Genomic DNA, 12,016 nt, shown 5'->3' with positions numbered 1-12,016 from the left:
TAATGGGAACACACAACCTATTTCTTTGTTTCATAACCATCGCGCTGTCTCTCCCTTTTTTGGCGTGGCAACAAATGCAACAAAATCGACTCCATCTAGTTAAACTTTTTGATTTGGTCGTGGACGCGAAGTTCTGTCAACTAGGAGGCAAGAAAAGCAATGTGGCGAGGCAGGATACATGTATTTGAAGTGGCATGTGTCCATTCTAAATAATTTCATGTGGGAAAATAATTTCAAGTTGAAGGATAATTACAGAGAGACCTCCGAACCCCTCGAGCCGCGGCCGGCCGCGTAGCCTGGGAAACCCTCGCCGTGGCCGGTGGATCGCTGCTGGCTCCCAGCCGCCGCTTCCTGCCCCGGGGCGGCGCACCCGGACTCGGGGAAGGCGCCGCGCGGGGAAACGTGGCACCCTCTCCAGCCCGCGCCCGGGGCGCAGCCGAGCGGCAGCCAGCCGAGCGCTCGGACGAGCCCGGCCAGCCCGGCCGTGCGGCAGCCGCGCACCGGCCGGCGGGAAGATCCGCCCGCAGAGCCGGCGCCCGCCCGCGGACGGGAAGTGGCGCCCGGCCCGCCCTCCGCCGCCCGCGGCCCCGCGGCCCGGCCGCCCCGCGCCGCCCCCTTTTTCTCGGCCTCTCCCTCGGCCTCCGCCACCCCGGCCGAATTCTTGCATAAATTATGCCAGGCGCGCCTGACGTCAGGTGGCGGCGCGCGGGCGCGGGCGCGGCGCGGAGGAGCCGGCGGCGGGCGCGCGCGGCGTGGCGGGGGCGCGCAGGCGCTGGCGTGCTGGGGCCGCGGCGGCGGCGGTAGCGGCGGTGGCGGCGGCGGCGGCGGCGCGGGGGTTGAGCCGTGGTAGTGCGGACGCGCTCGTGCTCGGGAACTATCGGATTAAACTTGAATCGAGTGAAATTACACAAAGGAGCGCCGCTGAGGAGGCGGCCCGGGGACCCGGAGACCCTGAAACTCGCCAGAGCCTTGTTCGCTCCCGGCCAACTCCGCGCCCGTGGATTCAGCCCCCCGGCCGCGGCCGCCCAGCCAACTCCGGAGCCTGCTCTGCGTTTTGTTTCTCCCTCGGCACCGGGCAGCGGAGGAGCCCGCCCGCCCGACCGAGCCGGTGAGCACGAGAGTTCGCCGGGTGCCTACGGGAGGGGCGGCGGCGGCAGGAAATCGCTCCGGGCCGGGGCCGGGGCCGCGCGAGGAGTTGGGAGCGAGGAGTTGGGCGTGTGCGGGGCGAGGGGCGAGGGGCGAGGGGCGAGGGCGGGCGGGGGCCGGGGCCAGCGCAGGAGCGCCGCGCCGCCGGTGCCGTGTCGCTGGCGTCGCGGTCCGCGGGGCCCGAACCCGCGCCCCGAGCGCCGCCCGGCGCCCCAACTTTTGCCTGCGTCCGCGGGGCGGGGGCGCGCGGTCCGGCCGAGGGTCACTTCCTCGCATGTAAATGGCTTTTTGTTGTGCTGCCGGCTTGGGGTGGGGAGGGGGGGACCGGAGGGAGCGTGTCTGCGCGCGGGGGAGCGCGAGCGTTTCCTCCCGCCGGCCTCGAGCACGAGTTGCCGGCTCCATTCGAAAGAAAAAGGAAGGAGGAAAAGTTGGGCTCCAACTCCAGTGCGAGTGGGCGATGGGCGCGCGGGCGCGGGGCGGCTGAGCGGCGGCGGCGGCGGCTCGGGGACGGCGGCGACCCCCGCCTCCCGCCCCCGCCCCCCGCTCCGGACCGACCACGCCGCGCTCGCCTGGAGCGGCGGCCGCACCGGCGCGAACAAAGTGCGTCCCTCCTGGCGAGGCGGCGCCGCCCGCGCGGGGACGGCCACCGGGCGAGGTGGGTCGACGGCGGGGAAAGTGCGCGGGGTGCCGCGTGGGGCGGGGGCCGCGTGAACACGCGGTGCGGGGGGCGTCCCGGTCGCAGCCCCGGTCCCAGCCCCAGCCCTTGCCGGCCGCGGACGCGGAGTTGCGAACCCGGGGCCTGGGGCTCCCGGGGCTCCCGGGGCTCCCGGGCGGCTCCCAAGTACTGGAGGAGAAGAAAGGGAGCGGGGCCAGGGAGAGCGCGGCGCGGCGAGGCGAGGAGGGGACCCCACCTTGCTGAGCTGGCCGGGCCAACGGCGGCGGCGGCTGCATAATAGCGACTCTAACCCCCCGAAAGCAATTCGGCTCCCCCACCCCCGAGCCCGCCGAGGTGGGGGTCACCAGGTGGCCCCCGAGGTGGCCCGGGTGCGCTCTGCCCCCGCAGAAATCCCCGGTTCGGAGCGTGAACGGCGGAGGTGGCCGGAGGCCAAGCGGTCAGCGGGGAGAGGAAGGAGGGCGGCAGGGGACGCGTTGTTTGTTTGGTTCGCACCGGGGACTGAGCTCGCCGGGGGTGCGGGGGCGCGGGCACCCCGTGGGCTGCGGTGCCGGGCTCAGCGTCCGCTCGGGGCCAGCACGGCACGGGGGCGGGGGGGAGGAGGGCGGCTGACCCGGGGCGGGAAGGGGGGTCGGGAGGCTCCGGGGAAAGAGCCGCCGGCCCCGAGCAGCCATCATTACCGAGCCGCCTTTCTCCGAATGGCTCTGCCTCGAGGAGCCAGCGCCGTGGGAGCGCACCCCAAACTCCCGGCCGGCCGCCCGCTTTGTGAGCGCCCCACCGGAGCGGGCGGCGCGGGGAGTGCTCCTGCTAAGGGTCGGACGGTTTTCCCGGAGGTCACTTTTGGAAATCGTTCACGCCTCGATTTTAAACTAGTTTTTCCCCCCTCTTCTGAACAGACAATGGACAAAAGAAAAGTAGCAACCCACATGGAGAGTTTCCTTTTGAATTGCTAGAATTAGATACACTATCCAGCTCTCCACTTGCTAAGTATACTTTTTAGTTTCCCATTGTATATTATCTAACAACCGGTTTCAAGAACTTATCTTGAAATACGTTCATCTTCTGGGCTTGATTTCTGGGATGTATTAAATATTTTAATTTATTTTTAAAGGCTTATGTAGGAGAAGGCCCTGGTTTTTATTTTTTAAACATATTAATTTAAGCCGTTTTTGCAATGGGCAATACCTTTCACAGAGGTTGAGTGTATTTTCTCTCAATCCTCTCCTAATAAGGGGAGGGGGAGCACTCACTATACGTAATAATCAAGTAGGAAAAAAACTTGCCTTTATTTCCTCACAGACCTATTCTAACGATGACAAAAACAAAAATCTTAGTGACTGTGACCTTAGCAGCTCGGGAACCTGCTTTATCCCAGTTATATTCCATTTAGATTGTAGTAATGTGTAAGTACTGGGTCATTCTTATTTCAGAAATAACTTGAGCAGTGATTTCATGAAGTTGAACCGTCTCCCAGCCCCCAGAGTACATCTGTCGCGGAGTGTTTTTGTCTTGCTGTTGCACAACAGAGCCCTACAGTCTTTACCCTAAAATGGCAGCTTTCATTTGACTGGGGCCCATTCATTGACAATGATAATAAAGAGGCTGAAAGCTAGATGCTTGGGGCACGTGGTTTGCCTTTCTAGGTGATAATAAGTAGGAGACATTTTATGTCTTCCAGATTTGCTCAGGAAAAGTTTATTTTCCCTGAAAAAAAAATCTGTAATGTAGAAAAAAAGTTACTAAGTAAACAATTTGGAAGTGGAAAGGGGCTTGCAGCAAGTTTTAGGAATTACATTTTCTTATTTTGCTAAATAGTTGAAATATGGCATCTCTCTCCCCCCCACCCCCTTTTGGTAACCCGATAAAGGGACATAATGGATCTTTGGGGGCCTTAACAGGTGAATGTCCTCACCATGCCACTCAGGAATTGTTTTCTAGCATTATGGACTTTATTATTTATATTTTCTTGATATTTTTCATTTTTTCCCCTCAGTGCAAGCCAGAAAATTGAAGCTTGATGAATTCTATTCTATGTTTTTTGAGATTAAAATGAGTTTCTAGATAAGAAATGAATAATAATAATAAAAGACTGGTATGTGAATTCCAAATTCTAGTTATATTGTTTTAATCAATGGACTTATTTTTAAATTAATTTTAAAAATTACTTCCTTTTTAGTGTCTTAATGCAGAAGTCAGGGTAGAGAAATGATACAGGTTGTGTATAGGTAGGTAATGGTTGAAAACTCAAACATTACTTTCCTCTTTTGAGGAAAAACATACCCCTCCCCCCTCCCAGGTGAAAATTTAGAAGTCATGTTTAAAATAACTCCTGTAGTAACTTAATTTAAAAATAGTACATAAATAGATTCACCTGCACTTGATCTAGTTTTTAATCAGTTCAACTTATAGGACCAATTCCAAACTTTTTTCATGAGAGTGTTACTTATATTGAGTTAAAATGAATACATGAGGAGTACGTTTACGTACTGTATCAAAGAAACGTTACCATATTTTCTTCCTACAGATACAGTCAATATAATATTTACAGTATAGTTTTTAAGCAGTTAGGTCAAGAGAAAAATAATATTTTGCTCAAAGAGCGAATGCAGTCTGAGTGCTCTTATGTACATGCTGTGTAACTCCTAAGAACAGCCTACATGCCAAGGTTAGAGTCATTATTTCAAACTTAGGCTTACAGCATTTTATTCCCGATGCTTAAGAAAGGCTGCCTGCCATGCAGTCTTCTCCCTGTAGTTACTTTGGATTCAGCCACCAGTGGCAAGCTTTCAGCGTGTGAACGACAAACGAAGGGGCAGTGCCTTCCCTCAGAGAGTTTACCGTCTAGGTAGGAGAGAGGATTCTATAGGTAACCAGATACGTTTCACTTTTAAGATTAGCTTTGGAGGTAGTGGTTACCTTTTGTCCTTGGTTATCCATAGATGGCCTTTTGAGTTTGATAGCAGACACCGTGGCCATCTTATAAACATCTACTATAAATAAGGCATCGCAAGAATAAAAAATGCTTAGTCAGGGCTGAGCAAAGTGACTACAGAACAAAAAGGCCCTTAAACCTTTAGCTTTGTAATAAAGTGTTTCACTTCCAGTATTCAAATGCTTTATAGATGTAAACAGACAAACACTAAAATAGATATAGGTCACATAGCTAAATTCACTAAAAAAAGATGGAGAAGGAGCCTTTTGGGTGATACCGAGATGATGTCTGACACATATTGGCCCTGTGTGACTCTGTCTTTTTCATTCACATGGACACATTTGTGTATCTTTTTTTTTTTTTTTTAACAAACTATTCTTTTTATGCTATTAGAAAATCAGAATTTAATATTGTATCTTACTAGATTTCTAAAGCCATTATACCTTTGTTAGTTTGAGTCAGAAATTATTTTTCCCCCACTAGGAAACTTTATTATTTTGTGTTAGTTCTAAAAACAAAACAAAACACAAAAACTCTAATATTTAAAGGTGATGGATAATATAGAATATAAAATAAATTGTGAGTAAATGATCACTTAATTTTCCTACAAAAACCTGAAGATGTGATGACTTATTTTAATTTGGGTGTTCCTCAGGTCAGGTTGCAATTATGGCAGAAGTCCATAGCTGACTGTGGCGGTGGTTAAGAGCTGGGAAGGTAATTAAAAACACTACTACTGCCCTTTTATTATTTTACTTGTATCAATATATTAAAAACCTTAAAGGAAATTTCACCTGTAGGATACAAATAACAGTAATAGGAAATCATAACAATATTGTGAAATAGAAATTTGTCTTACAATCATTAATGAATCTTTGGATATTTAGAGTGTGAGAGACCTTAGAGAGCTGGTCTAACTTTCTCATTTTACAGAGTAAGAAACTAAAGCCCAGGGAGATTAATTAAATGAGTTGCCTCTGGCTGGTCACCCAGTTATTGCGGACCTGTCTCCGTTTGCAGCTGTCTTCCCGTGCCTAGCTCAGTGCTCGTGCAGGGCCCGTGCAGGGCCGGCCCGGGGTTTGTCTCTGCAGGATCACCGAGCTGGTGCTGGCAGAGTCCAGCTCTCTCCCTCTTATGTTCTGACTTGAAGTACCTTTTGGGTTAAGAATCCTACAACATCTGCTAACATAGCCCCTAAAGGTATTCTTAAGCCAACAGTAATTTATTTGCCTCTACTGTGGAAAGGTTTGGAGGGGTTTTAGGGAGGGGGACGATGGTGGTGTTGATTATCCATCTAAAAAAAATGCAGAGATAATTATTCCAGGATTTGATTACTGTTTTCACTTTAGAAGCATGTATTCATTACCATAACTTGATTCCTGTACCTTTTAACTAATGTTAGATGACTGCAAACATGATAGTTGTCTCAGTGAAGTATTTTTGGAGGGCTCTGTTTTGTTTTTACTTGGAAAGTTAAAGACTGTCTTTTAAAAAATAAACGTAATATAGAGTAGTAGCGAAGAAGCAGAACTTGGTGGTAGTAAAGGGCTGATTGATCCTTGGGCGTGCTTGGCTTGCTTAGGCCAATGTGGAATCAGCAATTTATTGGCCATTTTAGCCTCACACTACTGCTGTAGGTGTCACGTTGGCTCTAGTGGCAAGTGACTCTGGACTGCAGTCAGTTTTCCTGTTTCATCTGTTTTCTTGTTCACTGATGCAGGTATTTATTGGGTACCTGCTACCTGAAAAGTGCTGGGTATGTATGAGGTACATACAGTGGTGCCATGAGAAGACATGGCAGGCCCACACACAGAATAAATAGAGCTGCCACAGTACCATTGGTCATGGAAGCCAGGAGGAGTGAGGGCGATGTGGGAATCCAACCATGTGGGACATTACCTCTTGGGAAGTGGCTTTAGCGCTGCCATCCAAATGATGGTAGGAGGAGGAAGGAGGCAGCACTAACCAGCCCGAGGGAGAGGCAGTGTGTTTGAGGTCAACAGAGAGCAGCTAGATGAAACTCAGGAGGCAGGTGGAGGCCAGCATGGGAAGGAATTTGGGATTTTTGAAAAAGCAGCAGAGCCACCAATGAGTGTTAAGCAGAGCTGGATATGAGCAGATGTGAAGACTGAATTGGTGGGTGGGGAGAGGAGAAGGGACAGGGGAGGGGAACAGCACCGTGCCTGCTATTGTGGTCCAGGGGAGGGGGAAATAATGGTTGGGACTAGAATGGTGGCCATGGACAGATTTGAGAAATATTTAAGAGGTTCAATGAATAGGACTTGAGGATGGATTTGTTCTCAGGCAGAGGAAGGTATCAGGGAATGTAGGTTTCTAGTGTGTTCCCTGCTTCGCTGGCTGGGGATGTTGTTAATTCCCTGAGGCAGGGAGCTCCTGGGGAGGACTAGATTTGAGGAGGAAGTTCATGAATTCTTGTAGCAAATGACTGATGTAGCCACTTAATGGACCATGGTGCCATTGCTAGTAGCATTCCTAAACTTTGCAAGATAGTATGCTACTAACTTTGCAAGATAATATGCTAGCTTCCCCCCAAGATGTTGGTGCATGGTGAGCCCACCAAGGATTGCTGGTGGGATCAATGAAATGGAGGGGAGGGAACCTTGGTTACTTGTGTAAGGTGTGACACGTCCATTTGTTCCTTGCCTACTGTGTAGCACTTTGCTTATTCCTTGCTTACTATGTAGCACTTTGTAGGAGCTTGTTCATCATAGACTGAGACTAGAATCCTATGGTAAGCAGACTTTGCTACATTTTGTTCTTCTGTGTCTCCACATTCTGGAAGCTGCTTTCTTTTGCTAATTACATATTGGGACAGGGTCCTTGGGCTCCCAACAGTGGAGCCCAAGGAAGTTGTATTTTAGGAGCTGGTTGCAGTTATACACGGGTGTGGTAGGAATGAATACATTACTTAAATAATTGTGGGAAAAGCCATCTTTGGTCAGAACACTCACCTGATCTTTAGTATATATGTAAACTATTTTTATGTGTGAAGGATTTTTTTTTTAAAATATATTTTATTGACTTCCTACAGAGAGGAAGGGAGAGGGATAGAGAGTTAGAAACATCGATGAGAGAGAAACATCGATCAGCTGCCTCCTGCACATCTCCCACTGGGGATGTGTCCGCAACCCAGGTACATGCCCTTGACCGGAGTCGAACCTGGGACCTTTCAGTCCGCAGGCTGACGCTCTATCCACTGAGCCAAACCGGTTTCGGCTGTGTGAAGGATCTTAAAAGCCACTTTGTTCATTTATTATAAAAAGGGGATTGTAGGACATGGTTGGTAGTAAATGAGAGATGCTAACTGATAGATCCAGAACAGAAGAGCTTCTACGTTGCCGATTTTAATATTCTGTGAACGAAGTTATGGGAACCCTGGACATGTATCTTGAAACAATTTATTGAGGGAAGTGTTTGCATTTTAGTTTTTTGCCCGTTTGTGTAGGTGACGCTGCCATCCATTTATTTTTGTGATGTGTCAGACTTTGACCTTGGTTTGCATACATATCCTTCCAGGGACTTGGGACTCATTGTCTTTGGTTGGGGTCTATTTCAAAGGTACTTTTATGGGTATTGTTCCTGATTGGCCTTTCTGGTGGCCAGTATGAATTGGTCAGGTCCATCAGGGTCCTTTCTGTCTCTTTCAGGGTTGGCAAGATCGTGCGGCTTTAACAGGCTAACGTAGGGACTTCGGTTGTAGGGACATGCTTCATCGGCAGGTTTTACTTTCACCGTCGTGGTTTTGAGGGCTGTTTGGGTAAGTGTAGGGGTAGTAATATTCCCATATGGTGGAATCAAAGAAGATCTGGGGGTGCTGACTTGGCTTCAGATGGGGGCTTGTGCCAACTACTCTGTAGCAATTTGCTTCTAATGCATTTTCTTCAACTTGCTAGTTTTAAATTTTCCAAAATTCTTGAAAAATATATTCTGTTGTTTGTTCCCAATCAACAGTGTATTCTTATGGTCTAAGAAATCATTGCCTTTTCAAAGGTGTAAATACTAAATGGAAAGCTGCATGCAGGTTCCTGTGATGTGGGTTTTAGTGGAAGAATAAAGAGGATGTTTATTTAGGGCTCTCTCTCTCTCCCACCCCCACCCTTCAGCAGTGGCCCAGAGGCAGCAGATTGGTTTTCCACCATGTGTCTCATCCACACGGGGTGGGAGGGTAGGGGGTGGGCAAAGAGCCACTGTCACTGCGCCTTTGTGTAGGGAAAGGCAGGGAATTAGACACGTGTGTTAGTTTTGACATGTTACTTACTCTCCCTGATATCGTCCACTTAAAAGTCAGAGGTTTCCACACTATATTTTATTTGCATTATATCTGATAAAGGGGCATGGTACCTGTGTAGTTCATCCCCCCCCTCCCCCCGCTGGGGGACTTCTTTAACTGATTAAAGAGTCTGTTCTCTTTTTATCCTTCTGAAAGAAATATAACATTTTTAGAACCTGTTCTGTTGATATTTAAAACATAGTTATCAAATGTACATATTAGTTTAACACACCTAAAAACTATCGCCTTTAACGTGATACTAAGCAGGCAGATAGTGAGAAGTCCCTTGCAGTACGCATGCCTTTAGTTTCCTAGGCAGTGCTTCCGTTGCAATAAGTGAATAATAAAATCAATTTGAGCACAGATGCACGATAAAAAATAGGCCTTAGTTGGTGATGTATTTTAAAGTGTATGTGTCTGGAAATTACTTTATGTAAATATGAGACTAACAGGATATTGAAACTGTTAAGCCCAGATCCTCAAGGTCAACTTAAAAAAAAAATTCTCTTGCAGTATTTTATATTCTTGTATACATGACCTTGCTTGTGCTTGGAATTCTGCTTCGGCCAATTGTAGGCATGTTGATTTTGTCATAAAAGTCATGCAGACTCATCTTGAGAATTTAAAAATCTCGATTAAACAGTGTTTATTTTCTCTATTAAGGTGTGTGTTGGGGCAGTCAACTAAAATAGTACAGAAATAACACAACAGCAGTAAAAATAACAGTAACACCCCTGACGAGGAACAGTCATTGAGCGTTTCCAGTGAGACAGGCATTATGCTAAGTGTTTTCACGGATTGTTTCAGTTACTCGTCAGAACAACTCTAGGAAATGGGTAGAATGATTATCCTGTTTTACAGACGAGGGTGCTTGGGCTGAGAGGGTAAATCGCCCAGGGTCACACAGCCCCAGCAGGCAGTGGAGGAGGAATTTGAATCCAGGTTGGTCATTCTCCAGAATCTGTGTGTGCAACCATTGTGCTGCCCTGCTGTTTAGAGCAGCTCTGAGGCTTGAGTCGTTGCTGCCTTAATAGGGAAAGGCCTATTCAAAGTACCAGCAACACCCTGTAATCCCATCTCATACCCTATTGCTATGTCCTATCAGCCCAAGTTATTTCTGTCCACTCTTCCTCTGCTTGTGCCCGCTGTATTTGTATAGCCATATGTCTTGGGATGCTTGGTGCCTAAGATGACCAAGTTCCATGCCTGTCGACCTTAATTTCCCCCTTCTTCCGTGAGGAGAACGGTTCTTGTGGAAGTTTTATTCTGTGGTGGCTGAGACCTTGAGTTGTGACATCAGGCAGATCGGCAAGTGAATCATAAAAATGGAAATAATCTTATCAATCTCCGGGAATGACCATGGAAGATTAGAGAAGGTACTCGACCTGAAATACTTAGTATAGCGTCAGGCATATTTGCTGAGTAGTTACTAGCTCACTCTTAATCATGGAACTTATCAAACCATGTATCTTGATTTTTGTTTTTGATTTAGAAAGGCCACCTAATCTCGGATTATGGCTAGGAAGGAACGAGTGGCCTACAGTGGTGATTGGCTGCATCACGTTTTCTCAGGAGTAGACACGTCAATGAATATCTGCATGTGTCTTTGTTCTGGGCTGTCTCTAGGTGTTGTTTCCTAATCCTCTTGGTCACACAGAGGCGGTTCAGAGAACGCAGGTACTAAACACGACAGATTTTCAGGAGCAGTTGTTCTTCTCTAGCTACGGAGATGCTCATCTCCTACCTGGATTATGAGTGTCTTTCGGATGAACCAATCATTCCTCCTTTCCCCCCAAACCTGCAGTTCTTTAAAAATGGGTGACGCTGTCCTAGACAATCAGGGGTGGGGCGTATTCAATCCTTCTGGAAAGTTCGACCAGAGTGGTACAAGGAGTTCTCAAAGAACATGTGATCCAGTCCTTTCCCTCCACATTTTGTTTGTTGCTGAAGAAAGAGAGAAGGTGGGATCTCAAGTGAGAGTAGCTTTGGGGTGGGGTCTCGGATTTGAGTTGCAACCAGAGGGTGAGAGGAGGTTCTTCTGGAAGGGCAGGGAGGCTGGGCGGCTTCCTGGGACCCCTCTGCTGTCCCCATTGGCATGAACATGGAAGCAACGGGGCGCGGACAACTTCATTTCACGTTACTCTGTTTTATTGTCAATTACAAGGGATTCTAAGGGAGAAATGAGAATGGGGGCACGTGGGAGTTTCTGTACTATTCTTCCATATTACAAATTTGAAAAGTTGTTACTCAAATCAAAACGACAGGGACTGGAGGACTTGATCTCCAAGGCTGACATTTGTGGAGCGTGGTCTTTGTGTAAGTTTGCATTTTGCTGAAACTATGTACATACCTGTCTTCACTAAGCATCAAAGTAGGATTCATCAAAATGGTGAGCTTGGCACAGTAATTGCCACTTTATGGGCGAGGAAATGGCGTTTTAGAGATTGTTTGATAAATGGGCCTGAGAGCACAGCTATTGGTGGTGGAGTTGGGACTCAAATCAGGATAGGCTGTAGTCATAATAGGTGGCTTAAATAGGGGTGAAACTCCAACATATAGACGTCAGTAGGCTTCTGTCTTTAAAAAAAAGATAAAATCACAAATCTGAATACTACTTAGCCTCATATTCTGTGGTGATATATTTCTAGATTTTGTACAGGTTTATAGTTTTTCCCCCTTCACAGTGGAACACGCTGTCAAATAGCTTGAGTACAGTGAGCTTCTAGTTATAACTTAAATTTTGCTATTTTTGGTGCACTTAAAATTTTAATTTTTGTCTTTTTTTAAATTGATTTTTAGAGAGAGGGGGAGGGAGGGAGGAAAAGAGAGAAAGAGAGAGACATTGAGAAAGAAAGAAACATTGATTTGTTCTAGTTATTTATGCATTTATTAGTTGATTTTTTTTTTTTAATATGCCCTTAACTGGGATTGAACCCACAACCTTAGTGTATCGGGATGATGCTCTAACTAACTG

At 47.8% G+C, this 12,016-nt stretch overlaps 1 protein-coding gene across 2 annotated transcripts in view; it reads left to right on the top strand.

The window, feature by feature from the left end:
• The first annotated feature begins 796 nt into the window (after positions 1–796).
• The window catches only part of CHD7 (chromodomain helicase DNA binding protein 7), a 179,682-nt gene continuing 168,462 nt past the window's right edge, over positions 797–12,016 (top strand). For both annotated transcript variants that reach the window (XM_070392228.1, XM_070392227.1), the window contains exon 1: positions 797–1,108. The gene's annotated coding sequence lies outside the window, so the exon portion shown is untranslated. The remainder of the gene's footprint in view (positions 1,109–12,016) is intronic.

The sequence above is a fragment of the Myotis yumanensis genome, unplaced genomic scaffold, assembly GCF_028538775.1.
Source record: "Myotis yumanensis isolate MYYU_CA2020_CCGP unplaced genomic scaffold, mMyoYum1.0.hap1 SCAF_15, whole genome shotgun sequence".
Lineage (NCBI taxonomy): Eukaryota > Metazoa > Chordata > Mammalia > Chiroptera > Vespertilionidae > Myotis > Myotis yumanensis.
The sequence above is the reverse complement of the archived record's forward strand: the minus strand, read 5'-3'. Positions and strand labels throughout refer to the sequence as shown.